The sequence below is a fragment of the Peromyscus maniculatus genome, chromosome 10 (genome assembly GCF_049852395.1).
Source record: "Peromyscus maniculatus bairdii isolate BWxNUB_F1_BW_parent chromosome 10, HU_Pman_BW_mat_3.1, whole genome shotgun sequence".
NCBI classification, from domain to species: Eukaryota; Metazoa; Chordata; class Mammalia; order Rodentia; family Cricetidae; genus Peromyscus; species Peromyscus maniculatus.
In genome coordinates this window covers 8,735,751-8,763,270 of record NC_134861.1, presented here as the reverse complement: position 1 = coordinate 8,763,270, position 27,520 = coordinate 8,735,751, and the positions used below count along the sequence as shown (strand labels likewise).

Below are 27,520 nucleotides of genomic sequence, written 5' to 3'. Positions count from 1 at the left end.
CATTTATTTTCTCACGGCTCTGGAGGCCAGAAGTCCAGGAGCAGAGTGATGGCAGAGTTGTCTTCTTCTGGGCCCTCTGTCCATGGCTTAGAAGATGGGGGCTATTATTACTGGTTATTTTTGTGTCGCATCACTGACTTAGTTCTAAAGAACAATTAGAAAGAGGAGAGATTTCTTTGGGTTTATGGTTTCACAGCCTACGACAGAGTCACAAAGGCATGATGATCCTTCAGGTCCCCCCCCCCCCCCCCCCCCCCTCCAAGACAGGGTTTCTCTGTGTTGTTTTGGTGCCTGTCCTGGATCTCGCTCTGTAGATCAGGCTGGCCTCGAACTCACAGAGATTCACTTGGCTCTGCCTCCCAAGCATTGGGATTAAAGGCGTGCGCCGCCCAGCTTCCTTCAGGTTTTTGAAGGTCCTGAACTCCTGTTATTTCCCTTTTCATCAATAAAACCAGTAAAATTGGTTTCTCATTGCTGAGCACTCCAAGTTCTTTGTTTTTCAGAGGAGATGGTTTTGGGGGTCCCTCCTCATCATGAAACCTGGACTTTGTTCAGTTGAGGAAGGACAGTGAATTCCATGCACTGCTTATGATGCTGCATATAGCAATCACTCTAATGTTCTGCTCCAGCAGAAAGATGTTTTGGTGATAGCTGGGGGAGGGGTCTCAAATAGTCCTGCAGGGTTTGGGTTGCAGCTATCATCTTCACTTCGCTTGAGTATGTGTGACCATTAAACATGATTCCTACCATGGGATGGTCGACTAATCATCGCCTGCAGCTCTGCCCAGCAGCCTTGAGCCCGATGCTGATTGGACATCTTTGACAAGGCGTCTGTGGTTGTTTTTTTTTTTTTTTTTTTTTTTTCCTTTTTAGAAACAGAGTTTTTCTGTGTAGCTTTGCACCTTTTCTAGAACTTACTCTGTAGCCCAGGCTGGCCTCGAACTCACAGAGATCTGCCTCCTGAGTGCTGGGATTAAAGGCATCTGTGTTTAGAATAAAGCCCTCAAAGCCATACCTACTCATCATTTTCCCGCATTCCTCATGGTCTTCAGTTTTAGGAAATCTTGAGGGGATAGTTATTTCAAAGGAACAAACAAGCAGTTTTTTGTTTTTTTAAAAGTCTTGTTGCTGTTTGGAGCACTTAGAAGTCAGTTACTGCGTGTAACTCATTTTAGATACATACTTTTATGCCAACCTGTAGTGTAATTAGATTTAAAATTATAAGGTATCCTCTTCATTTTGGCGAATTGTTTACTTTCATTATCCATCTTCTCCATTAGAAATTGTCAAAAGGGCTGGGCGGTGGTGGTGCATGCCTTTAATCCCAACACTCGGGAGGCAGAAGCAGGCGGATCTCTGTGAGTTCCAGGGCAGCCAGGACTGTTTCACAGAGAAATCCTGTCTTGAAAAACAAACAAACAAACAAAAAAACAAAAAAAAAAAAGAAAGAAAGAAATGTCAAAAGGCTCTTCTTTGTTCTTTGTATTTTCAGTAATTAGAGTGAAATTCAGAAAGTCTGTTGAATGGCTAAATGGATCCTCTTAATTACCTTGTGCTTATTTAACCAGGGACATTGTGTTTTAGAAGCCTAAATGAAGTAACAATAGCAACTTAAGGTTTAGGAATTATTCTACCCCTGCCCCCATTCACCCTAGGTGCTTTACTACTGAGCAACACCCCCATTCCCATTTGCTGTTGAACTGTGGAGTGTCCATGAAAAACCCTTGGTGTTTCACTGCTGTGATCTGTAAATCTCGATTGATAGTTTTGTCAGCCTTTCTCTCCTTCCTATAGTCTCATGACGGGGAATTCGACGCTTTTGGAGTAACAGTCTTTAAGAGGCTTTGACTGCACTGCCCAGAATTTCCAAATTGTAGCCCTTTGAACCCCAGAGCCCTGAGCCCCTCCCCTCCCCCAGCTGTTAGACACCCTTGTTCTAGAGGCCTGACAACATTAAAAACACCAGCTATTTATAGCTTTCTTTTCAGTGTCAGTAAATTATAGACTGCCCTTGCCAGTGGGATGGGGCTAACATTCATCTGCTGTTGCTCTGATTGCCTGGCAGCATCAGCCAGGTGCTGGGAGGTAGACCCTACCTGAGTGCTTCTGAGGCCTCGCCTGGTGCTATACAGGATACTAAGGCTTGCTGGAATGACATGGAGTTTCTAGTTAGAGTCCATAGTTTTTGTGATGGAGTGGTGGCAATTGAAGAGAGAGAGACAAGACAGACAGACAGACACCAAGGTATATGTGCTCTTGAGATAGAAGCCCAGGCTAGTTTCACTGCCAACTTCCGACTTAAATTGGGGCTTGTGTGTAGATCAGTTGGTAGAGTGCTTTCCTAACATGCACAAAGCACTGGACATGGTGGTGAGTTCTGTAATCCTAGAACTCAGGAAATGGCAAGCAGGAGGATCAGAAATTGAAGCGAGAGCCAGTGAGGTAGCTCAGAGGGTAAAGGCTCCTGCTGACAAGCCTGGCAACCTGAGTTTGATTCTTGGGACTCGATGGAAGGAGAAAATCAACTCATTTAGGTTGTCCTCTGACCTCTACATGTATACCAGGAAACACACATATTTGTCCCTTGCTTCCACAGTAAATAAATATAAAGACTTTTTAATAAAGAGGTTGAATTCATCCTTGTTACATAAAGAGTTTGAAGCCAACCTGGGCTACATGAGATACTGAAATCACTAGTGGGGGGGGGGGGGCTCCGATACAGTGTCCATTTTTGGGAGGATCCTCCAAATTCAGCAAGGTAACTAAAGACTGTTCATTCTAAATGTGGGTCAAATAATATGCAGAGTGATGAATATTAAGAGTATGTGAATGTCCCTCAGGCCTAGGGTCTTGTATCAGCCAACTCCTGGCCTACCTGACAGTGAGAGGGGTGGCCCCTCCACCAGGCACTGTTTAGGAAGGGTTTGTTGCTAGAAGGCTGCAGAAGTCATAATGCTCATACTGGGTTAGACTTTTGGGAGCAGGGTTTGTTCTGGTAGCTTTTGACCTGTGCAGTTCTTAGCATGGCTCAAGGAGGGGTAGGGCAGCAAAAGAGGTCTGTGCTATTAGCTGGAGTTTCCACTGAAATGCTAACTGCTGGATTTTTTGACCTTCTAGCCTAAGAGGGTATTTATAACTAGCTGTTTGTGTGCTTACGGAAGTCCAGGCCCTGCGTTTCTGGAGTGCTTTAAGAGCTGTGCTCTTGGTGTGGTCTGAAAGGGCAGGCCTGGTGAGTGTGGGGGCTCATGCTATGCTCCCCATGCGCTTGCCCTCCTACCTTCCATCCTGCCAGGCCGGCAGCCCTTTCAGGGTTAATTTCTCGGCTTTGGAAGCAGCTGGCCAGTTTACACTCCTCCCTGGGCTGTACAAAAATACTTCCTTTGAAGTGTTAGGAGAAGCGGTGAAGGGTAAAACCTGGTGAAGAATAAAATCTGGAGTGGGGTTCAAATGCACTTTTCTCCCAGGGAGTTTGCTGAGCAACAGATTGTTCAGCCTTCATCTGAATCTCTCAGGCAGTGTTTCCCCTCATATAGTTTGCAGCTTTGAGCTTCAGTTTTGACCCCCCCCATCCCCCATGTGTTCTTTTTCCACAAAGGAATTATTTCTCACTAAGAGAGACAGTTAGATGAAGCCATCAAGCCTACTTGGTAGCTGGAATCCCTTTTGAAGGCCCTTGTCTCTGGAGGCTGCCCCATCAGGAGTGATAGCTTGGAGTATAATGTGCAGTTCTAGTGCAGCCAGCCCTGCTCTTGCTTTCTCCTGGGGAAGGAAAGCTGTCATGGATCTTATCTTTTTTCAGGCCCAAGGCTAGCTAGCAGTCCAAATGAGCACTGATCTCAGAGTTAGGAATTCTCACTTCTACCTTGGGACTCTCTGCAGTCTCTCCTGGAACCAGTTGCAAAGGGTATTGCAGGGATCCATGGAAATCCTGGGGTAAGGGGCCTTAAAGTGCAAGGCATTTTCTCTAATGTAGACCTGCTGAGGAGCAGAGATTGGCATTCAGGACAAAGGGGCCAAAGAGAATGCCAGGGCAGAAATGACACGGAGCAAGGCTTGAATGTCTTCTTAATCCCTGAGTATTTGCAGCCGAGGAGAGGGCTTGGGCAAGAGCAGAAGGAAAGGCAGCTGTTATATTCTGGAGAAGAATGCCAACCTGCTGCTTTCCACAAATCAGGGCCTCACAAATTCCTTCTGAACCGGGTTTGCTATCCTCTCTTCCCTAGGAGATGCTCTCATTGGATTTCTTACATCTTACATGACTTCCTATGGCTCTCAGACAAGGGATGAGGCCCACAGATTTAAAAATAATTCCATGTGGCTAGCATTTATTGCTTTCTTTTTGCCAGGCATTGTGTTAAATGACCTCATTTATTCCACTCCATAACAGCCCAGTGCTGTTAACTATTCTTGTCCTCATTTTATAAACAAGGAAGGAAACTGAGGCCAGAAGAAATGATTTGCCCCAAGTTTTAGTTTCTGCTGTACAAGGGTGGTAAAAGAGACCCTCATCACACTGACTTTAGAACTTCTTTGGGGTTTTTGGAGACCCCAAAGGTTTTAGCTCAGGCTGGACTTGAACTAACCAGCCTCCTGAGTGCTAGGATTTCAGGAGTGTGCTACCATGTCTAGCCCTTTATTTGTAATAAAATAGAAGTTATAAAGTGATGGAGGTGAGATTTCATAGTGTACTCCAGACTTAGTCAGAAATTGTTTTTACACAACTGGGAACAAGTGTTCTGTTGGAATGCCTTTTCTCTGTAGCTGAGGCTTTCTTAATTGAAGATCTGGGTGTTGGGGGTAGTCTTTTCCTTTGCTATAGGGTTTGGTCTTTCCTCAGCCTGGAACCAGAGTTTGCCCTTCCTCTAAGGGGTTTTAGAGCCTTCCTTGACCCTTCTTTGCTCCTAGGGGTGGGGAGAGACAGGGGGCCTGGGAAAAGGAGAGGGATTTGCCCCTACTCACACATGGGGCCTGACCCTGGGCCAGGCTGGCAGGCTCTCAGTGTACTGGCCACATGCCTCCTTCCCACCTGGATTTCACACAGGCAAAAGATGAAAGGACAGAGATGACAAGTCAGGAGCAGGAGGGCTCTCATTTGCAACTGTTTCTTTTCATCTTCACGCCTTTGTTTAAACACACACACACACACACACACACACACACACACACACACACACACACACACAGGGGACCCACCCCCCCTAAACTGGTAGCCCAAGCTAATGGCTCCCTCTAATTCACTGAGGGGCAGCTACTTCTCTTTTGAGCAGGAAGACCAATACTCCGAGTGATCTGTTTTCCTTCGGGTCCTGAATCCCCTCTTCCTATCTGCTGCTCAGCTGCCTGATGCCATGCTCCTTCACAAATCTCTCAGAGCCTTTTACTGATTATAAGATGGGGTCTAAATCCTGCCTTGCCTTCATATTCTAAATCTCTTGGCTGCTTGCTTCTGTCAGTCATCTTTGCATGTGTTTAGTGTCCTGCAGAACCTCTTAGCCCAGTCACATGCTTCTTCCAAACATGCTTTGACCACATTCTGCCCTTCTTTGAAGGCTGTCATCTCCAGGACCTCTTGGACCATTGCAGTAGATTTGTTGCTGCCATCTCTGAACTTGAAACAACCTTGTCTGGTTTCTCATTTGAAATTTAATAATATATTATTTTGTGTTGTTTAATTTATAGGTATGTAGGTTAGTTTGTCTCTCAACTAAAACACAAGCTCACTGAGGTCCATAATATACCATGTAATCTTTTGTTTGTTTGTTTGTGAAAGGGTCCCATTGTAGTCCAAGCTGGCCTGGAACTAATGGCAATCCTCTTGCTTCAGCTTCTTGGTTGCTGGGTTACAGGTTCGAGCCACCATATCTGACCCATTATTTGACCTCCCCTTACACCATTATAATTACGTTTTTCTCTTAAAATATTTTAACCACCATTAGCTGTTGTGAGGACATATTTTGTTTTCTTGACTCCTTCTTTAGTTTGTGTGGCATGCCCTGCTTTTTGGCTTGCGTGTATGAGATTCTGGCCTTGAACATACCTGGTAGTACTGTCCCATGTCCCTTCCCCAGTCAGCTTTTCTCTGTCTGATCCTTATGTGACATGTTCTGTTGCACCCAAGGGAAGACCTGTGCTTGCATCCCTCTTCTTTTGGCACATCTTTCTCCTTTGTGCTCCAGTGTCAGGTGTATATCAGAAGTGCCAACATTAACAGCTCTTGATTCAAAAATACAGAAACAAGCTTGGAGAGGTTAGGCCACTTACTCAAGACCACACAGCTAATCATTGAGAGCAAAGTCGATATTGTGGTCCAGCTCAAAAATGTGCCATGCCCCATGCTAGCTCCATATGTTGGTGCTGTGAATTCAGTGGCTTGTCACGTACCTGCAACTCAGAGAGGAAAGGAGTTGTTCAAGGGACCAGCGATTTAAATGGCTTTCTCCAGGGGCCATTTCTAATCTAGTTCCCACAGAACTGGTTGTGGGAATCGCCTCTCTGTTGTATATTCCTGTTGCATGGATGCACTCTCCCCAAAGTGAAGAACTGTGAAAATGTGACACTGATGCTACCATTGCATACAGGAACTGTATAGAAAAAGTGGACTCTGTGGTCTACATGTTCTTTATTCTCTGTTACAGTATCTGCCCTGGGGACACAGTAGGAAAGTCAGATGAATCTACCTTCTAGTCTCATACTACTAAAGATCTGTGAGGAAATTGAGTGTGGTGATTTGTCCGTGTTCTTAGTGCTGCTGGGAGTCACCCAGGCTTTGTAGGAAGACCTTGTCTTAAAAAAGACTGCAAAGGAATAAAACTAGCCGAGTTAGAAGTTAGTGTCTTTTCCTCTGGGTGGTAGTGGTGCACACCTTTAATTCCAGTACAAGCAGGAGGGTCTCTGTGAGTTCGAGGCCAGCCTGGTCTGCTGGTCTATAAGAATGAGTTCCAGGACAGCTAGAGCTGTTACATAGAGAAACCCTGTCTTGGAGGGGCCGCCTTGTCTTGGAGGGGCGCGCGAGACAGACAGACAGACAGACAGACAGACACACACACACACACACACACACACACACACACACACACACACACACACACAAAGTTAGTGTCTTTTTCAAGCTCTTATTTGTAGGACATGGTTGTATGCATGTATACTAAAGGAAACAGAAGGGTGTAAGATGCAATGGGAGTCCATATACACATCACTGGAGTAGTTGTCAAGCCTGGCCTACTTTATCTCATCCAGACCCCATTCCTGTATTATTTTGAAGCAAAATCAGCCATATTTTTCCTGTAATTGTTCCATTAAAGAGAAAATTGAGGCTAGTTACATGAGAGGCCAATGTTAATTTAGTGATTACTCTTTCCTAGAGCCATTCCTCTACCTGCCTCCCTTCCCCCCAGAAAATGTGTGCCCTTGAGTACTTGGGGGTGGGGGGAAGCTGAGAGGCTAGTGTCTGGTGGCCAATGGGCATCAACTTTCCAGGCTCCAACCCTGCACTGGCCCCTGCGATCAGGATCTGGGATCCTGCTTGGGCGCCTCGATGATATCAGCTTTGCTGCAAGCAGGACCACAAGATCAAAGGCACCGCGCTCTGAGGCGCTTCAAAGCCTCCTGAGCAGCTCGGATTGATGTCGAGAATGAGAGCACCCTGCTGATGTAATCATAGCCTGTGAGACAGGTTCTCTCTCTCTCTTTTTTTTTAAATTTTAAACAAAGACTCCCCTTGTTTATTTAGCGAGGTGAAGCGGGTGCTATGCAGGGCACACGTGCAGTGTGGGTGTGGGGGTGACCACTCCAGCTTGGTTGGTTTGTGGAGGGCAGCAGTAGTGTCCAGTTTGCAGGTGGGCTTGCAGATTTTCCATAAAAGACAACCTGTTTGTGTTAGGAACAGTTAATTTCCTTCCACTTTTTTAAAGGATGTTACAGTTTGTTACTGGGTTATATTGCTAAAATCTTGAAAGCATTCCACAATGGAAGAGACCTGGTGAAGCAGGTAGGGAGTGGCAGTCTGTGCTGCTTAGCCAGCCTGCTTTGGCTAGCTAGCTCTTGGAAGAAAGCTCACCTTTCCCTCCCCAGAGGCTTGTGGGCAGGAGCCTTAGCATGTGGCTAAGTACCAAGATTAACCCATCCATACACTTGAATATTCATCCAATCTCCATAATAATTATTGACATTTGACATTAGCTGATCTTGGGGTATTCCTAGTTTACACCTGTCCCCTCTGTCTTTAACAGGGGTTTGCAAATCTCTGATACCCTGTAATCTACTCTATGGAAAATAGCCATATTTTGTTTTCTTGCCTAGTGAATCTTACAAATGTCCACACAGATGAAGCAAGCAGCCTTCCAAGTTGAGCCAGGATGTTGCATGCTAAGTTCCTTTTCAAGATACCCTTCCCCCAATCAAAGTTCAGTGTCTGTGGACTCTGTAGCATTCCTCAGTTTAAATTTAAATCATAGTGACTCACGTCTACCTTTACATCTTGCTTGGGGCCCAAGCAGACCTGCTATGTGTAAACCACATTGTTCTTTTTTCTTCCCATGTCTATTTCTCTTAGGATAACCTGTGTCTGTTACTCAGCTAAGAAGCTGATAGCTTTCTAGATTATATATCCTCAATGAGGTGTCACCTTCTCTTGCCTTATGCATCTTCTGTCTATCCTTGTACATGGAAGCCTTAGAAGGCAAGAATGAGATTCACTTATTCTTTCAAACAGTCCTTCTTTCTCTTCTCTGTCCTCCCTTTTCCAACTACAAATGATTTCCCTTACCTTCTGTACAAGCATGTTCCCCAAATATTTTATTGTGAAAAACTTCCAACAAAGGAGCATAGAAATAATTTTACAGTGAACCCTCATACATGCCTGCCCTTTATAGCCTGCCATTAATGTTTTACTATATTTACTGGCTTATATATTTACCTATCCATATATGACCCCTCCCCAAGGCCTGCCCCCTTCCCCCCCAACAGGGTTTCTCTGTGTAGCCCTGGCTGCTTTGGATCTCGCTCTGTAGACCAGGCTGGCCTCAAACCCAGACATTTGCCTGTCTCTGCCTCCTGAGTGCTGGGATTAAAGCTGTGTGTCACCACTGCCTCTCTCATACATGATTTTAATATTTACAACACAACTACATGCACATCCAACTCAGGTATGCTTATATATTGTAATGATTGCAAGAGGTTTTGAGGACCTCCTTTAAAACAAATGTTAATACCACTTTTATTTGTAGATCTCTCCTATCTTCACACAGGTTGGAAACAGATTTGGAGATCTTACTTCTGTTTTCAGACATTCATGAGAGCCTAGGAGGTTACAAAGATCAAAGCCTGCCTGGTTTGGCTGTGGAGACACCGTTGTGTTAGGTGACTTGGCCACCCAAATATGTGGAATAGAACTGACATATGGTGCATGTGTGAGTGTGTGCATGTGTGTGTGTTTTGGTTTTTCAACACGGTTTCTCTATATAGTTCTGGAGGTCTTAGAACTAGTTCTGTAGACCAGGCTAGCTTTGAACCCTCAGGGATTCATCCACCTGCCTCTGTCTCCTGAGTGCTGTGTTCTGCCCAGAGAGTATGTATGTTTTGAGACAGCATCCTTCCATGGAGTTTTGACTGTCCTGGAGCTTGCTGTTGTAGACCAGGCTAGCCTCAAATTTACAGAGATCCTTCTGCCTCCACCTCCTAAGTGCTGGGATTAAAGGCATGTGTCAGTGTACTACCTGAGCCTCCCAAGTTGGGATTAAAGATGTGTACTACCACACCCAGCTCAAGAAAAAAGAATACTGACCAAAACAGTTTTCTGTTTTATCACAAAAGCAGAAATTCTTGAGATATTTGAGTTTTACTAAGAACACCAAGAAGCCAGTTGTCTTTGAGTAATATTTGATTGTAGAGGGAGAAAAAGGAAATCAACTCTTGGAATAGGAGCTTCAGAAGCGACCTCTTTGTGATGCTGTATAAGTGTCTGGAGATCCTAGGGGTTCCTTTTCTTACACCTGCCAGAGTCTCCATCTCAGTGCTGTAAACTTTTAAGTCAATTCCAATGTGAATATCTAGGAATTTCTAGATGTTGTAAGCCAAAGGATCAGAACTCATGGCAAATGAAAACAGTGCTTTTCATGATTTTTATACTTTAAGAACAGTCTGTTTGTCTGAGACTGTTAGGATTTCTAGGTAGGTGAGTATTTTAAAAAGATCAGTTCAATTGAAGCACAGAATGGCTTAAAATAATAGTTTAAAATTAAGGGTCTGGAACCAGGCTTGGTGGTGCACACTTGTAATCCCAGCACTTAGGAGGCAAATGGATCAGGAGTTCAAGGCCAGCCTCTGCTTCATAGAGTTTGAGGCCAGCCTGGGATATATGAGACTCTGGAAAAAAACAAACTAAATTTAAGGGACTGGTAGTGTGGTTCAGCAATAAGCACAGGCTCTGTGCTTAAGGCCCTCAGTTCAATTCCCAGCACCAAAAAAAAAAAAAAAAAAGTAAGGCTTAGATGAGTTTTCAAGCCTGAGTCTCTAGGAACAAAACCATCACTTGTGCTTCTTAGAGCCTTGTATTAACCTCAACCCTGATACAACACTTAATATACATTTCCTGTTTTTTTCTGATAATAGATCAGAAACTTAAAGATAGTTATAAAGCTACCAGGGACCTTCTAGAATTTCACCAGTTTCCCCCTTTGAGTTTTCAAAAGTTCAGTTTGTTCTCAGCAATTTAAAAAAAATTATCAGGGCTGGTGAGATGGCTCAGTGGTTATAAGCACTGACTGTTCTTCTAGAGGACACAGGTTCAATTCTCAGCACCCACATGGCAGCTCACAACTGTCTGTAACTCCAGTTTCAGGGGATCTGACACCCTCACACAGACATACACACAGGCAAAATACAATGCACAGAAAATAAGAATAAATCATTTTTTTTAAAAAGAGCATTATTTAATCTTTCCAAAGCATTTGACTTAGATTTCATAGGATAACACTTAAAGTTTTGCTTTGTAGTATTTAAGTGCCTAATTATAGGAGGCAAGTTTTCCTAAGCAAATATAGAAGCAGACAGTTCAGCTGGTGGTGGGAGCAGTTGAGCAACTATAGTGTAGTTTCCTGTCTAGGAGTGTGCAGGACGTGGAGGCAGCAAGCAGTAGGTAGTTGGCCTTTTAGTGTGGCCTTAGAGGAAAATTGGGAGTGTACCTCTTGCCTGGTGGTGGCGGTGGTGGCAGCACACCCCTTTAATCCAAGCACTCAGGAGGCAAAGTAGGTATATCTCTGTGAGTTTGAGGCCAGCTTGGTTTTCAAAGTGAGTTCCAGGACAAGCTAGGACTGTTACACAGAGAAACCTTGTCTTGAAAAAAATGGAACGGGGCGGGTTGCGGGGGCGTGTGCCTGCCTTCTTAGGAATTAGAAGAGTGGCTTCAAAGCTGCATTTTTCATCCTTTCTGCATGGGTTGGGAGTGGCTGCTTCCTTTGGGTTCCCATCTGTCAATGGGAATGATAGTAATGCTGGCTCTTGCTGTTGAGCAGATTGTCCTGCAGGCCACAAAACAGGAAATGCCCTCGTAATTGTATTGGACATCACTTTGTTATTAACGAGCCAGCTATTGCTTAGCCTGAAAAAAATGGATATACTCTTCTGAGAATGTGTTGACTGTCTCATACCACCAGAGCACATGAACCTTCTAGTGAGAACACAAGGTCAGCAATAAAAACCGAGGATGCTTTGCCCAGTGCACATTCATGGCTGCTTGAGGAATCACAGTTAGGGCTTTGTCTTAGAACTTGCTAGAATGGAGCTTCCTGGTTTCCCAGTGATGAGCCCTGAGAGCAGGTAACGATGATGGAGCAGGATATGAAAGTATTGGGGTTTGGCTGGATATTAGGCAGAGTTCATACCATGGTTCACATACTTTGATGTGCACACCAAGTGAATGACATTGTGAAGATTGGTCACCCTAGAGAAAAAGAAGTAAACATCTCAGCAAGCTATTTTAATATTCTAGAAAGGAACACTTTTTATTTATTTTGCTAGGATTCTGTTGCCCTTTTTCTACTGATTTCTCCAGCAAGTTAACCAGAGTCAGAGCCAAGAGCTTACACCATTAAACAGTTAGATAAATCTTTCACATCTGTTCATACCTTGAAGGACCTTTTGTTGGGATGTTTCATGAATAGAGAATCAGAGCTTACTTTCAGTGGAACAAGTCTTTTTGTTGTTGTTGTTTTTTTTGTTTGTTTTTTGAGACAGGGTGTTTCTGTGTAGTTTTGGTGCTTGTCCTGGATCTTGCTCTGTAGCCCAGGCTGGCCTCGAACTTTCAGAGATCCGCCTGCCTCTGCCTCCTGAGTGCTGGGATTAAAGGTGTGTACCACCACTGCCCGGCATAAGTCTTATTTACTTTTTATAACTTTTCTCCCTTGGCTCCCAAGGAGAACTAGAATTTCCCAGTCTGAGTCCAATAGGTGAATGTGAGACTTGTGAGTTCTTGAGTAACCCAACAGAGACTTACATAGAAGTTAGCCTGGTGGTTGGTGGTGGTCCTGGGATTAGTGGCCCAGAGCTGTCATGGATACAGCAAAGATTTCGCTGTTATACTATCGTGGCTGTTCTGATGGTGGAATTGAGAAAAGAAGCTAACTACACTATTAGGAAAAACATCTATTCATTATCTATTAATACTTGAGATACTGTAATGGAAAAGGTAAAAAACAATATTGTGCGGAGGAAACTTGGGTCTTGACACATTACAATTCTGGGATCAGAGATTGCTATCCAGTGCTATTGGGCTAGATATGTGAAGATGTGATTGAGGAATAAGTTTTGGTCAAGTGGCAAAATACAGGTGAGGCACCTATGGTCAGCGAAGGCAAAGGGCTGTGATGGGTATGTGCTGAGCTCAGTGTCCTACACTGTATAGCTGACATGACTGCAGGAAGGACAGTGCAGATCACTGGCTAGCTATGTGGGGGAAAGATGGGTATGTTTTGTGGCACATGTAGATAAAGTTTAGATGACATTGTCACTTTACTCAGCCATTCATAGCTCAGCAGTGTGAGTGCTCATTAGTAGCTGAGAATGAAAGCGTAGAATCAGGGAGGCTTTATGGCTCTGGACTATGGAAGAAGTTATACTTCTCTTAGTGGGAGACAGCCCTCTCTCGGCTTTGGCTTCCTCACATGTAAAATATCTCAAAAAGATCTTCCCAAGTTCAGTTTTTCAAAAACAACGCTGGGCATTGTTGAGTAAGAATGTAACTGGTCACCTTTTGTCTTTGATCAGTGATCCACATGAATGGAAGGACCTGACTCTGTTTCCCACCACCTTCTGAAGTGAGTGTGAGACAGTAATTTTTACTGACTTTTTTTGTGAATATCTTCGTAATCTGTCACCAGGCCATTACTCTCATTTTGGTTAGTTGGTTGGTTTGAAATGCGATCTCATTTAGCTCAGGGCTAGTCTTGAATTTTCTGTGTACGGAGGTTGGCCTTGAATTCTAGATCTTCTTGCCTTTACCTTTCTAGTGCTGGGATTATAGATAGGTGTCACTATTTTAGTTACTTGGTGTGTGGGGGGTGTTATTTCACAGGTTACAGTTCTTTGAGGAAAGTCAGGGCAGGAACTCAAAGCAGGAACCTGGAGGCAGAAACTGAATCAGATACCACAGAGGAGTGCTGCTTACTGGGTTGCTTTCTATAGGTTCCTCAGTTTGCTATTTTATATAACCTAGGACTGCCTGTCCAGAAGTGGCACTGCCCAAGAGGCCTGGGTCCTCCCACATCAATTATTAATCAAGAAAATGTCACACAAACTTGGAGAAATATCCCTTCAATTATGGGGTGTCTGCTGCAACTGAGACTATACCTTTTCCAACGGCCCCTTTGGCCTATTTTTTTCCCCCTTCGACTCAGGGTTTCTCTGTGTAGCTTTGGCGCTTTTTCTGGAACTCACTCTGTAGACCAGGCTGGCCTCAAACTCACAGAGATCCGCCTGCCTCTACCTCCTGAGTGCGGGGATTAAAGGTGTGTGCCACCACCGCCCGACTCCTCTCTGGCCTATTACACTGGGTGCTAAACCTCAGCTTCTTTCCATCTTTAATCCCAGCAGTAGGGAGGCAGAGGCAGGTGGATCCTGAGTGTAAGGCCAGCTAACTGTTCTATATAGTGAGTTCCAGGACAATCAGAGCTACATAATAAAGACCATGTCTCAAAAACAAAACAACAAAAAAGTGAGGGAAGAAAGAAAGAAAAATGTCCCATAGTATGTCCACAGACCACTGTGATGAAGGCCATTCCTCAATTCAGGTTACCTCTTATCAGGTGACTCTAGTTTGTGTCCAGTTGACAAAAACTAATCAGAACAATTGATCCCCTGTCAACTGGATACACAAATACATCACTATTAAACCATAACTTATTTTGCGTATCCCAAAGATCCTTGTGTTCATATCATAATATAAAACATAATAAAACTTTAAAAGTCGTAGTCTTTAAAAAAAAATCCAAACACTTTAAAAGTTCAAAGTTTCTTTGAAATATTCAGAGTCTCTTAACTGTGAGTTCCTGAATAATGGGGAGGACAGGACAGACAAAACAAGTTAAATGCTTTCTTACTCTAAAAGGGGAAGAACCAGGGCATAAAAACAACCATACTTAATTAAAACCAAAGTCCAGCAGAGTAGCTCCAGATCTTGTAGCTCAATGCCTGACATCTGGGACTTACTACAATTTTCTGGGCTCCAAAGGGCTCGGGCACATCCATGTTTCCATCTCTGCCTTCAGTAACACAGCAGCTTGTCCTAGCAGTTCAGGCCAGCTCCACTCCTGCTGCTGCCTTTGGTCATTCCACAGTCCTGACATCTCCAATATTCTGGGGTCTCCACTGCAACTGAGGCTGTCCCTTAACCAAGGCCCTTCCTGGCCTCTCACTGCCCCAGACCTCAGCTCTCTCTGTGACTCCTTTAATTCTAGGGTCTCTCCTGCAACTGAGGCTGCCTCTTGGGTACTAAGCCTCAGCTGCTCTCTACGACCCCTTCAGGTCTTCAGAATCAGTGCCACGTGGGAAGGAGACTTTTACACTCGCCTGTGTTCTGCTGCCAGCTTTAGATGCAGCCGTGGCCTTCTCTGGACTGCAGCTTCTGTGTGCTAACCCTGAGGAATTACTTCCCAGGAGATTTCACTCAGTGATGCTGCTCTCTGAATCACAGCTGATTCTTCAGCCCCATCAAACTAGCAGTTCAGTGAAGCACAGGTTTTACTTCCATAGATTCTTATTTCCAGATATTACATAAATAGCCTGATAGTTTTTGCTTCCTTCTGAAACCTTGTATCTAGGCTTCCATCTGTTTTTTTTTTTCTTTTCTTTTCAGTATTATCTTCCAAATTCCCACAACAGCTCAATAAGGTCAACACTCAATGGCTTTCCAGCCCAAAGTCCTCAAATCCTTTCCTCTCAAATGCAGTCTACCTGCCCCCCTGCCCCCTGTGCCCCCGCGCCATACAGAACAGTCCAAAAGGTATAAAAAAACCCACCACATGGTCAGGTCCATCACAGTGACATCTCTCTCTGGTACCAATTTCTGCTGTAGTTTGCTTCTGTTTTGGCACTGATCCAAAGTGACTTAGTGGTTATAAGGTAAGGGTTATTCAACTTACAGGTTAGAGTCGGTCATTGAGGGAAGCCAGGGCAGGAGCTTGAGGGAGGAACTCAAGCAGACCATGCTGCTTACTGGCTCAGTTTCCATGGCTTGCTCATTTTGCGTACACAACTCAGGACCACCTGTCTAGAGGTGGCACCACCCACAGTGGTCTGCCCCCATCCCTCCCCCATTTATCAATCATGAATCAAGAAAATGTTCCACAGATGTGCTCACAGGCGATTCAGTCTGGTGGAGGTAGTTCCTTAATTGAGGTTCACTCCACAGGGGACTCTAGTTTGTATGAAGTTGACAAAAACTAACTTACTCACCACGTCCAGCTCTACTACTACCCAGAGGAATTTCTTTGTTCTACCAAGAGCAGAGATGTGCACCTCTATAACTAGAATTCTGGAGTCTAGGCAGGGGTGACCTGATCCTTCCTTCACCTGCTTATTTCCTGCTGGCTGGCCTGTGGAACTGCCATAGAATAGCTTCACTAGATGCTTGTCTGCTCATCAGCAGTTTCTGTAGCGCTCCTCCGAAGTGGTGACTCTTCTCTGAGAGTTGCTGTTTTCTTCCCTCTGCCCATGTCCCCTTTCTTCCTCTCTCTTTCATTTATTGTGATAGAATGGAACAAAACAGCTAATTATATAAAAACAAAGGGTTGTTAGAGAGCATTAGGATGACGATTTGGGGGGCATGCCAATGTGTTGCACTTATTGTAGTGGCCAAATCTACCAGAGTACACCATTTGATATTCTAGAATATAGACTTCCCTCTTGTAGCAAAGCTATATTTTAATAATAGCTTGTGGGTTTTAAAATATCACCTAAACTCAAAAACAAAGGCATTCTTAATTATACCCCAACTTTACCATAATCTTCCCTTTCTTCTCTTTAATTTCTCTAGACATTATTGGAATCTACTTAGAAAAGCTAGGGATTATATAAAGAGTTGTTTAAACACAAACCAATTGAGGCTTCTTCAGTTTTGAGTGTAATTCAAATTCTTTCTAAAGTGTACCCTGAACTTGAATGAAAGTTACCTGGTGCTCACCGTAACTATTAGGAGTTAACATTACCTCTGCCGTGCTTAAAGATTAACTCAAGGGTTTCCTCTGCTATGTCTGTAATCAACAATGACTTGGAACACTTTCTGGCAGTCAGCTTTGTTCTTCCTTTGAGGAGATGCTAGGACAGGATGAGACTAGACATTAGGCCACAACAAAGGAAGGTTCTTGATTATGTCCAAAGGAACATTGGCCTGTGGTTGCATAGTTTGCTCTTTTAACATTTTGAACCTCCTGTCAAAGGTCTTCCTGCCCCCTGTTTACCTGGATCTGGAGTAGAAAGAGGAAGTGATTATTTTATTGTGAAACAGAAAACAGTACCTCTTTTTCTGTTTGGGGCGGTAACTTGAATTGATTGATGGAGACTGTGACAGTGATGCTGGGGTGCAATTCAAGTTCAGCACAGTCAAGTGCTTTCTTCTTAAGGACTTAGGGTATTGATACTGCCTAGGGCACTCATTTGAGAGGGTGGGGGAAGGGAGTTACTGCTTTACTGCACATGTGGTAATTTGGTTGTTAGCAACAGGCTGTGTGACCCAGAAACCTTTTTGAAACAGGGCATGAAGAACTGAACTTAGGACTCACACATGCTAGGCAAGGGCTGTACCACTGAGCTGCATTCCCCGCCCCGCCCCAAGAAGAACAGAAGTAACATTTAGATTAGAAATGGGAAGATCTCAGAGGCCTGAGTAATGCCTCCCTTGCCACTTGCCAGCTGCTTCAGTGCTATGGTGCCCAATAGCTTGTCAGCCTAACAGGACCAAAATACCTTTAGCCTGTTTCTATACAGAGTGCCTTGGAGTGGCCATTTCTCTGCCTCTTATTTACTCTCAAAAACCCCTTGGAAAAAGAGCTGCTGAAGTGCATTGAGATTTGGCATGAAAAGCCATTCATGAATAGTTTTTTTTTTAATTGTTTGTTTGTTTTTTGTTTTTGTTCAGCCCTCCTGTACTCTTGGTCTTAATTTTTTTTTTTAAATCACTTTTAAGTCGGCAGTGGTGGTGTAGGCCTTTGATCCCAGCACTCTGGAGGCAGAGGCAAGTGGATCTCTGAATTCAAGGCTGGCCTGGTCTAGAGCATGATTTCCAGGGGCAGCTGGGGATACAAAGAGAAACCCTGTCTCAAAAAACAAAAACAAACAAACAAAAATCACTCACAGATTTATTCTTGTAATGCCAGAAGACATGCTCATTAAAATCTAAATAGTGTTCTTCCTGTAAGTGGCCTGAGGTGACCTGTAAAGAAAGATGGTTCGATACTCTCTTGACCCAGTGAACCCTAAGAAATCATGCAAATCAAGAGGTTCAAATCTTCGCGTTCATTTTAAAAACACGCATGAAACCACTCAGGCCATGAAGGGTATGTGTACCCCCAAAGCCATCTAGTGTCTGAAAGATGTTAAAGAAGCAATGTGTGCTGTTCTGGTGGTAGAATGATGGAGGCGGTAGATGTGCCCAGACCAAACGGTGGAGCTGGACACAGGGTCAATGGCCAAAAAGAGTAGCTGGGCATGGTTGCAGATGCCTTTACTCCCAGCACTCAGGAGGCAGAGGCAGGAGGATCTCTGTGAGTTTGAAGCCAGCCTGGTCTACAGAGTGAGTTCCAGGACAGCCAGGGCTACACAGAGAAACCTTATCTTGAAAAACAAAAAAGAGGAAAAAAAAAATGCAGAGAGTAATGCTTAACTGAAGGGTTTAGATGTCGATTCTCTAGTCATCGAACACATCCAGGTGAACACATTACTAAAGATGCACCAGAGAACCTAGAGAGCTCAGGACCAGATGAACTCGTGCATGCACTTCCTCTGCCACCTTGAGATGATCCTCACTGAAAAGGAACAAATTGTTCCAAAGCCAGAAGAGAAGGTTGCACAGAAGAAAAAGATAGCCCCGAAGAAATTGAAGAAACAAAAACTTATGGCACAGGAATCAATTCAGCTTAAAATAAATGCAGATGAAAGTTTAAAAACACATCTAAATAGTGTAGAAGCCCTTCCACCCAACTCTTCTTACAGTAGATAGGTGTCGGGTTTTGATATTCTCTCTCTCTCTCTCTCTCTCTCTCTCTCTCTCTCTCTCTCTCTCTCTCTCTCTCTCTCTCTCTCTCTCTCTCTCTTTGGTTTTTCAAGACAGGGTTTCTCTGTGTAGCTTTGCGTCTTCCCTGGAACTCCCTTTGTAGTCCAGGCTGGCCTGGCTCTGCCTCCCGAGTGCTGAGATTTGGTTGGTTTGGTTTTGATTTTCAATTCATTGAAACGGTTTTGTATCGACAGGATTATCCTGTGTACTCCATGGATATAGGGTGCTTTAAAATGTACTGTAATAAAACCTTATCTTGATTTAGGATCCAGACTATGAGGCAGGACATGCTTTGAAGCACTTGTGGGGAAGTGGTGCTAACTTACTTTTTTTTTGGAGACAGGGTTTTACTTTGGTAGCTCTGGTTGGCCCGGGACTAAGTAGACCGGTGGCTGCCATCTCACAGAGATCCGCCTGCCTCTGCCTCCTGAGTGCTGGGATTAGGGGTGTGTGCCACCATGCACAGCCTGAGCAGCATTTATTTTAGGCCCTCAGTTTCTCTTCTTCCAGAAGTTTTAGATATTGTCCCACTTTCTGGACATGGCTTTCATGATCTTGATTTTTCCTGTTGTTTTTCTAATAGGACTCTTCTGGTATAGAATTTCTGTATGGCTCAGTTCCCTCAAACCTGTCTGTGTCTGGAGGTACCTCTGTGAGTATTCTAGTCACATGATTCCTTCCAGTTCTGTAGGGTCATAAAGCCTGTTGACAGGTTTGCAGTCCTGCTCTTTATCAGTTTTGTTTATTCATTTCTCATTCTAAGTTCTTTACCTGAAGTATACTGACTGGCCTTCACTCCTGCCGGGTCACAGATGCATTCTATCTTTGTATCTGGGAACTGGCCTGTCTGCTGTTGAGTGCTATGTGGATAAAGTATCTAAACTGCCCCTACCAAAACAGATCTGACCAGCCACTTAAGATCAGTCTGCCACCTCCTTCCATGTCCTTCAAGATTTGTTGGGTTTTAACTTCTCATAGCTATCTATGTAAAATGATTTTCCACAGGTCTTCCACTGTGGATTCTGGAGGACTGTTTCTAAATTTAAAATTGTGTTTGCCACCAGCAACAAAGTGCTGCTCTCTTAGCATCTTCATAGAGGCTCCTCACATGAATTCCCAACTGCCAGCTAACCCAAGGGAAGGAGAGGGGAGTGGCTATTTTTGCCTCTAGGAGCTCTGCCTATATTCATTGTCCTTCCTCATTAGTGAGGAACCTGAGCTGGACCCCCACTAGCCATATTTTCTGGTGCCATCTGCAGTGGAAGGGGAGCTCAGAGTACTATTTGGGTATATAGCTGATGTAGTATAGGAAGCTAGTCTCTGTTTTCCTGGGCACAGACTTCTTGTGTCAGTCAGTTACTCCCACATATCTTCCCTTTTATTCACCTTAAAGTATTTCTTCGGAGTCTCCATTGGTGCTTCCAGACTCATGAGAAGGTCTTTTATTCATAGATCCTGATTTCAAGAATAGTCTGTATATGCTTCAGTAGTGTTCTTATGCTGTGGCTAAAGGCCTGATTTCATTCAGTCATCACCCAGACTGGACCCTCACTAGCCTTTCTAGCCTGGGTGACCTCATCCATGGTGGTTGTGACCCCCTTGCCCACCCACCATGCTAGACCAGAATAGTTTCTTACCATTTCAACTTGCTAACCTTTGCTTAGGAGTACGTCAACAGCCCTCCATGGCAGAACCTCTAACACCATACCTGGACTGGTCATGGGTTGGTTGCTCTGTATCACATCTCTTCTCCCACCCCAGCCAATCTTTGCTCCAGCCAGCCACAGGTGGGAATAAACTGGTTATATAAGGTAGAGATTTCTAGAAGTTGGATTTCCATGTATTCCTTTCTCATAGCGTGTACAAAGTTTCATTAATGAACAAAAGCATCCACTTGGTGCTTGGAAAAGTATAGAACATTCTTTGAAAATTGAGATGAGGGGAAGAAAACGAACAACCATAGATAGGGTTTCTACCCTAGGCAGTATTCAGTAGTCTGAGGATGCTCCTGGAGGGCTATAAATACTTCAGCCTATAGAAGGGTTAAAGGAGGATATGAGAGGTCATCTTCAAAGGGGGCCCACTGCCTGACATAAAAGCACCTTGTTCATCCCAGCTGCACACCTACAAGTTTAGGAGTCTCAGGTGTTTTACCCCAGCTAGTGCTTTAAAACTGAGACTAGAGGCCATTCATTTGAAGATCAGAATCTGCCAATGGAGAGAGATGAAGATCAAAATATGCCAGTCTTTTGCATAACTGAATTTTTTTTCCAAAGGAAGAAAACTTCATGCCAAATTTTGAGCCATGTCTTTGTAGGCACCCCAGAGTTTCCCACTAAGCTGACTTGGGGGCCGGAGGTAGATCGAGCAGGTAAATCACTGAGTTTGAGAATTGCTGTGCCTGAGTCCTATAGTATATACCATGTTTGGGCATGTGGTGACTCTTAAATGCTATCCATCCATCAGCACGCTGACCCCTTTTTCCAGCTTCATTGTTCTGTTGTTTTGACTGTGAAGTGGCACTTGTTACAAAACCAGTTTCTGTGATGTAGGACGGTATTCTCTAGCTTTCATGAACATCAGAATCATCTGGCCCCACCTCCTGGGAGACTGATTCAGTAGCTCTGGGGTGGGGCCTGAGAATTTGCATTTCTGACAAGTTCCCAGATGCCGCAGCTTCTGCTGACCTGGCATTCTCCCTGTGAAACCTCAGGTGTAGAAGGTACAAGGAGAGGAAGTTGTTAACATTTTAAGGTGTATGCATTCTAATACAGACATACTTTAAATAGCAGCATTCTGTGCTGCATACAGTATTGCTTTTACCCAACAACTGTTTTATTTTGAAGTAGTTTTAGATTTCTAGGAAACTTGTGAGACAGAACAGGTAACCTATACCTTTTTTCTATTGTTAACATCCCACACTATTGTGGAGCATTTGTCACAACAAAGGACCCAACATTGGTGTGTCACTATTAACTAAACTCCACGCTGTTCTTGCTTATCATGAAAACACACATTTTCCAAAGATTCAAAAAGAACTGGATAGTGATAAAAACATTTTTACTCCTCCACTTCCTATATATTTCAGGATTTTCCCCTACATATTTATATGTAAGTAATTACATATACACAGATCCATCTTATTTTGGGATGTACTTTTTTAACTCTAATTTTTTTTCTTCATCAGCATCTCTGGATATACTCCATTGTTTTTTAATGTTCCATGTTCATTTTTTTATCCTTTAAAAATTTAATACATCTTGCCGGGCGGTGGTGGCACACGCCTTTAATCCCAGCACTCCGGAGGCAGAGCCAGGCGGATCTCTGTGAGTTCGAGGCCAGCCTGGGCTACCAAGTGAGCTCCAGGAAAGGCGCAAAGCTACGCAGAGAAACCCTGTCTCAAAAAACCAAAAAAAAAAAAAAAAAAAAAAAAAAAAAAAAAAAAAAAAAAAAAATTAATACATCTTATCTATTTCCAGATTTTAAATTTAGCAGTTGAAAGGTGAGGACAGACACACCTCCCCTTTTATCTTATTGGAGGTTAGAGATTATTTGTCAGCCTCTGTGGAGTTCTTAGCATGTTCCATACACTGCCAAGCACTTAACATGTTATCTAACTCATTTATCAAAACAGTCTTAAGAAATTGGTTTCATTATTTCCCTCTTAAAAGATGAGGAAACTGTGGGTCAGGGAGGTTAAAGGAGCAAAATCCTCTGACAACTTTCTAGCTGTAGCCACAGTTCTCTGGCACTTTAGGTGCTGTGAACAGAATGCAATAAGACTTAGTATGCACGTTGCTCATTTGTTTAGCCTCCCTGTGCTGTACCTCACGCTGCTATAGGAAGGGGAAGGGTATCCTTGAATTTCAGTGTATTTTAGATATGAAGTACATAGAAAAATAATAATGTATATAAGTACTTTGTGGGGCTGGAGATAAAGCTGAGTTGTAGAGCACTTGACTAGCATGTTATCCCTGGGTCCATTCTCAGTACTGAAAGGGGGGAAAGCATTATGTGAGAGGCTGTGAGTTGTTAAGAAGTTGCAAAGTGGATCTTTTATGTCTTCAAAAGTCCTTTGAAGGTTAAAGTGTGCACATGCACAGCTGCAGTGGTACAGATGAGGTCCATGTGCTGCCGGTGGTTATAGATAAAATAGTGTAAGCTGAAACTGCATAGAACATACATAAGGGTGTCTGCCATTGCAGAGCCTCGTTGGAGAGTATTGTACTAAGTATCAGTAGCTTAGAAAAAGATCCAGATTTAAAATTTGAGGGTTTATAATGAATGTATGTGACTTTAATGCTGTCGTAAAGCCGGGACTCAGCTGTTAGGCTTAGCAATAAGACCCACATTGAAATTCTGTGTGTTGATGTGTGCTTGTTCATGTATATCTGGGTGTATGTGGAAGTCATCCCTGTTGTGAAGGAAACAAACAAACAAACAAACAAACAAATGTGTAGAAGCTGCTGTTGGACAGGTTAATGGATGATACCCAATGTGTTTGTCTTACAGCAAAGTTGTCAGACACATCCCTTGGAGTATTTTCAAATCAATGTTAGGGGTTGCTTTTACAGTCTTGTGTTGATAGCAAGGTACTGATACTTGTGACTCATCATCCTCTGAGGATATAACCTCCTCTCTGGCTGCTGCTTCCCCCCACCCCACCCTTACCCCTTCCTTTCTAGCCCCCTCCCTGGCTGTTTTGGCTGTTTGGGAACTCTGTATGGAGACTAGGCTGGCCTTGAACTCACCCACCTCTGCCTCCTAAGTGCTGAAAAAGCTTGCACCACCACACTTGGCTTGTTTTTCTTTTTCTTTGATACAGAGTCTATTGGCCTGCAACTTGCCGGGTAGGCTAGGCTGGCTGTCAGAGAGCTCCTATGGTCTACCCATCTCTGCCTCCCCAGTGCTGAAATTACAAGTGTGTGCCATCACTCAGGGCTTTTTATGTGGTTTCTGGGGATCAAACTCAGGTCTTCATGCTTGCATCGAAGGCAATCACTTTACCAAGCCATTTCCTCAAGCCTATGTATGAATTTAACCTATGTTTTAACTGAATTCTCTAGGCAAGTTAGTTAGCCTTTATGAAAAATTTCAAACTATTTCCATTCTTTCAGAATTTCATGCAATGACCTTCCTAAATTTTTGTTATGAATATTTTAAAAGGTATCTCAGTTGGTATTGTGGGTTGGGTATATGTTTCTAGCCCAGGCGACCTCAGACTCTCTGATCCTCTTGCCTCTACCTCCCTAGTGCTGGAATTACAGATGTGTGCTACTATGCCCTAGTATATAGTTGTTTTAATGGTTAAATAAGTTTGGTCTGTACAGATGGCTCAGCAAGACCATGTACTACTCTCCAGAGGACACCAGTTCAGTTCCCAGCACTTATGTTGGGTGACTTATAGTTATCTATAACACCAGCTTCAGCAGGATTCAGTGCTTCCTGTGTACCTGTTCTCATAGGTACCTGCACACAAATGCACATACTCCCATACAGACATATACAAATACATATAATTAAAAACGAAATAAATCTTTAAAAATACTAAGTAAATTTAAATTAAGACCTAGCTAATATTCTGCACCATGTATAAAAAATAAATAGTATGTTTAATATAAATGCAGTCTCTGCTACATTGGTTACTAAGTGAAGAGCTTTCTATTTAACCATTTCCAGTTAAGTCTTTGGAACCATATCCAGAAGTGCCCTGAGGCCTTCTGTCTCTATCTTTGGTCCTTAAAGTGTCCTCTTGATGGATGCTTACTCTCTACCCCTATACTTACTGTATTCTGTTCACATTGCCTCTCCTCTGTGCAGCTACAGTTTCTTGGAGTTCAGAATCCATGCCTTTCGATGCTGTGTCTCCTGCAGTGTAATGGGAATACACTAAATGTCAGTTACAGAACCAGATGCTAGAGAGTGGTCTCATCCCGCATGACAGGTCAAGCTTAGACACAATAGTTTGGTGAAGTTTTTCCCACCTTTCCTGACTATCTCCCCCCACCCTCCGAGTTTTAAAAAACATTAGCTTTTGCCATACGACCTTGAGTTTTTAACAGAGAAGGGCCATTGAACATTTTGTTGAACAAGATTTTTAATGAATTATATCTTGATGTATGAGCAATCTTCATTATGAATTGACTTAACCCTCAACTCTTTCTCTGTGAAGAAAGATTTATGTTGCTATTTCTTCCCACCATTTAGAACAGCAGAACAAAACCTCAGCAGGCTGATTCCTTATATAACCAGGGCAATTTCTTAGCAGCCTGCCACAGGTTAGAGAAACACTTCTTGCTACTTTCCCTTCCCGCTCACGGTTGGGTCCAGGTGCCTTTCCACAGGGATGCTGGGACAACTATGCTGGGAAATTTTTACTGAAGATGAGGTAAGATGAAGTGACCATTTCTTGACTGTGTAATAGTTTGGGAAAGTTTTCAAGTTGGTCCTGTGAGGATTGGTATTCAAAGCAGCTTCCTTGTCAACCTCACCTGTTGAAGAATTGGGACAGTGTTGTCCTCCTCTTGGAAGTCAGCTGTAGATAGAGCTTTTGAAAACCTACTCTCCTAGAGTTGAGGATCAGGATTCTGAGTTTTGGAAGGTAGTTAGAGCCACACTAGGGTTTTGTTTGTTTCTTTTTCTTTCTTTCTTTCTTTTTTTTTTTTTTTTTTTAAAGGCAGTTGTTCCCCCTTGAGAGAGCCAACTGTCCAGAAAAGTTAATCACAGGGTCTTCTATTCAGACTTAATCTGGTCATTCAGAGGCCCCTGCCTTCCCCTTCAGAGGCTGCTGGTGTCTGACCTAGGGCCACTCAGATCTTCTTCTTAGGACTTTAGAAGGTTCCCAGGACAGGAGCAAGCACCTCATTCTTTGGATGGGGGATTTGACTGGGTCTTTTAAAATTAATCTCTGGTTGTGCACTGTTACCAGCAGGGATTTACTCTATAAGTTATCATTGTAAAAGCCTTTGGTTTTAGCCAAAAATTTAAATAAAAATAACCAACCCGTAATGGGACTCATTCCACTGAGATTGTTCATTTTATGGACAGTTGTTCCTTTTCAGGCACTTGACTTAGCATTATGGATCCCCCTTCCTCCCTTCTGTCTTCAGTTCTCTCGTGTTTGGCCACAGAAGTGAAAGGCCCTTAGGAGGTCTGTCTTCATGGTAATAAACACTACAGCTCTCTTCTTTTTTCTGTTCTCCTCTGACAGGAAAGCAACAGCAGAGTAGGTTTCTTAGCAGTGGAGGTGGTGAGTAGGCAGTGGTGGCTGCAACTAGGGAAGAAAATCAGAAGTCACCCAATGCTGCATGAGCATGCCTGTTTATTAGCTGCATGGCACCAAGCGGTCTGGAGTAATGCCAGTTATATTGCTATGAATTCAGAGGTGTTTCTTTATTGCTTTTCATTTTAAAATTTTAATTTCAGATCACTTTGTCAGTGTTGAAATTTTATGTAGGTTGTTCTAACCTCATCACACTGATAAAATAAGAATATTTTTTTTCTCTTCTTTTTTGAGATAGAGTCTCATTTTGTAGCTCTGGCTGGCCTGGAGCTCACAGTGGTCTGCCTGCTTATGTCTCCCAATTGTTGGTGATAAAGGAGTATGCCACCATCCTTTAAAAAGGTTCTTTTTAAAATGACGTGTTTAGTCTTTTGTACTTGGCTGAGGACAGTCACTGAGAAAAAGTCTTCAATAGTTGCACAAGTCATTAAAGTTTCCCTTTCTTTCTTTCTTTCTTTCTTTCTTTCTTTCTTTCTTTCTTTCTTTCTTTCTTTCTTTCTTTCTTTCTTTCTTTCTTTCTTTCTTTCTTTCTTTCTTTCTTTCTTTCTTTCTTTCTTTCTTTCTTTCTTTCTTTCTTTCTTTCTTTCTTTCTTTCTTTCTTTCTTTCTTTCTTTCTTTCTTTCTTTCTTTGTTTTTTAAACCCAGAGCATTTTAAATCTGCAGAATATGATGATGACAGGTCTGCTGATACAAAAAGATGGCATAAGTCAATAAGTCTTTAACTTCTAAGTGAAATAAATAACTCAGGCCATTTAGCTTTGCCCCTATACAGAACTGTGGGCCTCTCTGGTATGTTCTCTAATCTAGCCTTTTCAGGCACTACTTCTGACCAGACTTTACCCTCTGAAGGTCTGAGCACTTTTCTGAGCAGGGCTCAACAGCAACTGTCTATATATGATAGATACAAGGAACTGGGGCAAAAGCATGAGCTCTGCCCACCTGCCTATAGCCTGATTCCTATTGTGACAACCTCCTAAAACCTACAGATGGATAGTTTTGTGTGTGTGTGTGTGTGTGTGTGTGTGTGTGTGTGTATGTGTGTGTGTGTGTGTGTGTATGTATATATGTGTGTATGTGTGTATGTGTGTATGTATGTATGTATGTATGTATGTATGTATGTATGTATGTGTATGTTAGGAGACTCAGTACTTTCAAAGAAGCCATTTAGTAGCAACCACAAGGTGAGCAATGAAGACCACCAACTTTTAAGCCCTTTCCATCTGGTCCTCGGAGTCATGTTCCAAGAGTTGGGGGAGACTTGACTTCTCTATAAGTCAGTGATCTGTGCAAATCTCGTACGTTCCAAGTACTTTTTATTCAGAGTGAAGGAATGAGACTTGCTTCTCTATGGCACACCATCCCCATCCCCTATCCCCAGTCCTAGAGGCCAGTCCTAGAGCCACACAGCCCTAGAGGCCAGTGTGCTAGGCTAGATTTGGAGATCTCAAATATGAAAGGGACTATTTGAGGTACTCACT

General features: G+C 43.3%; 1 protein-coding gene and 1 long non-coding RNA gene across 2 annotated transcripts in view; both read left to right on the top strand.

Annotated features, from left to right (window-relative positions):
- Nucleotides 1-27,520, top strand: part of Znrf3 (zinc and ring finger 3) — a 169,810-nt gene that overhangs the window by 27,483 nt on the left and 114,807 nt on the right. The window lies entirely within an intron of this gene.
- Nucleotides 259-26,572, top strand: LOC143267555 (uncharacterized). Its single transcript, XR_013042743.1, has 2 exons — nt 259-12,857; nt 12,899-26,572. It is a non-coding gene; the product is annotated as an uncharacterized LOC143267555 (long non-coding RNA).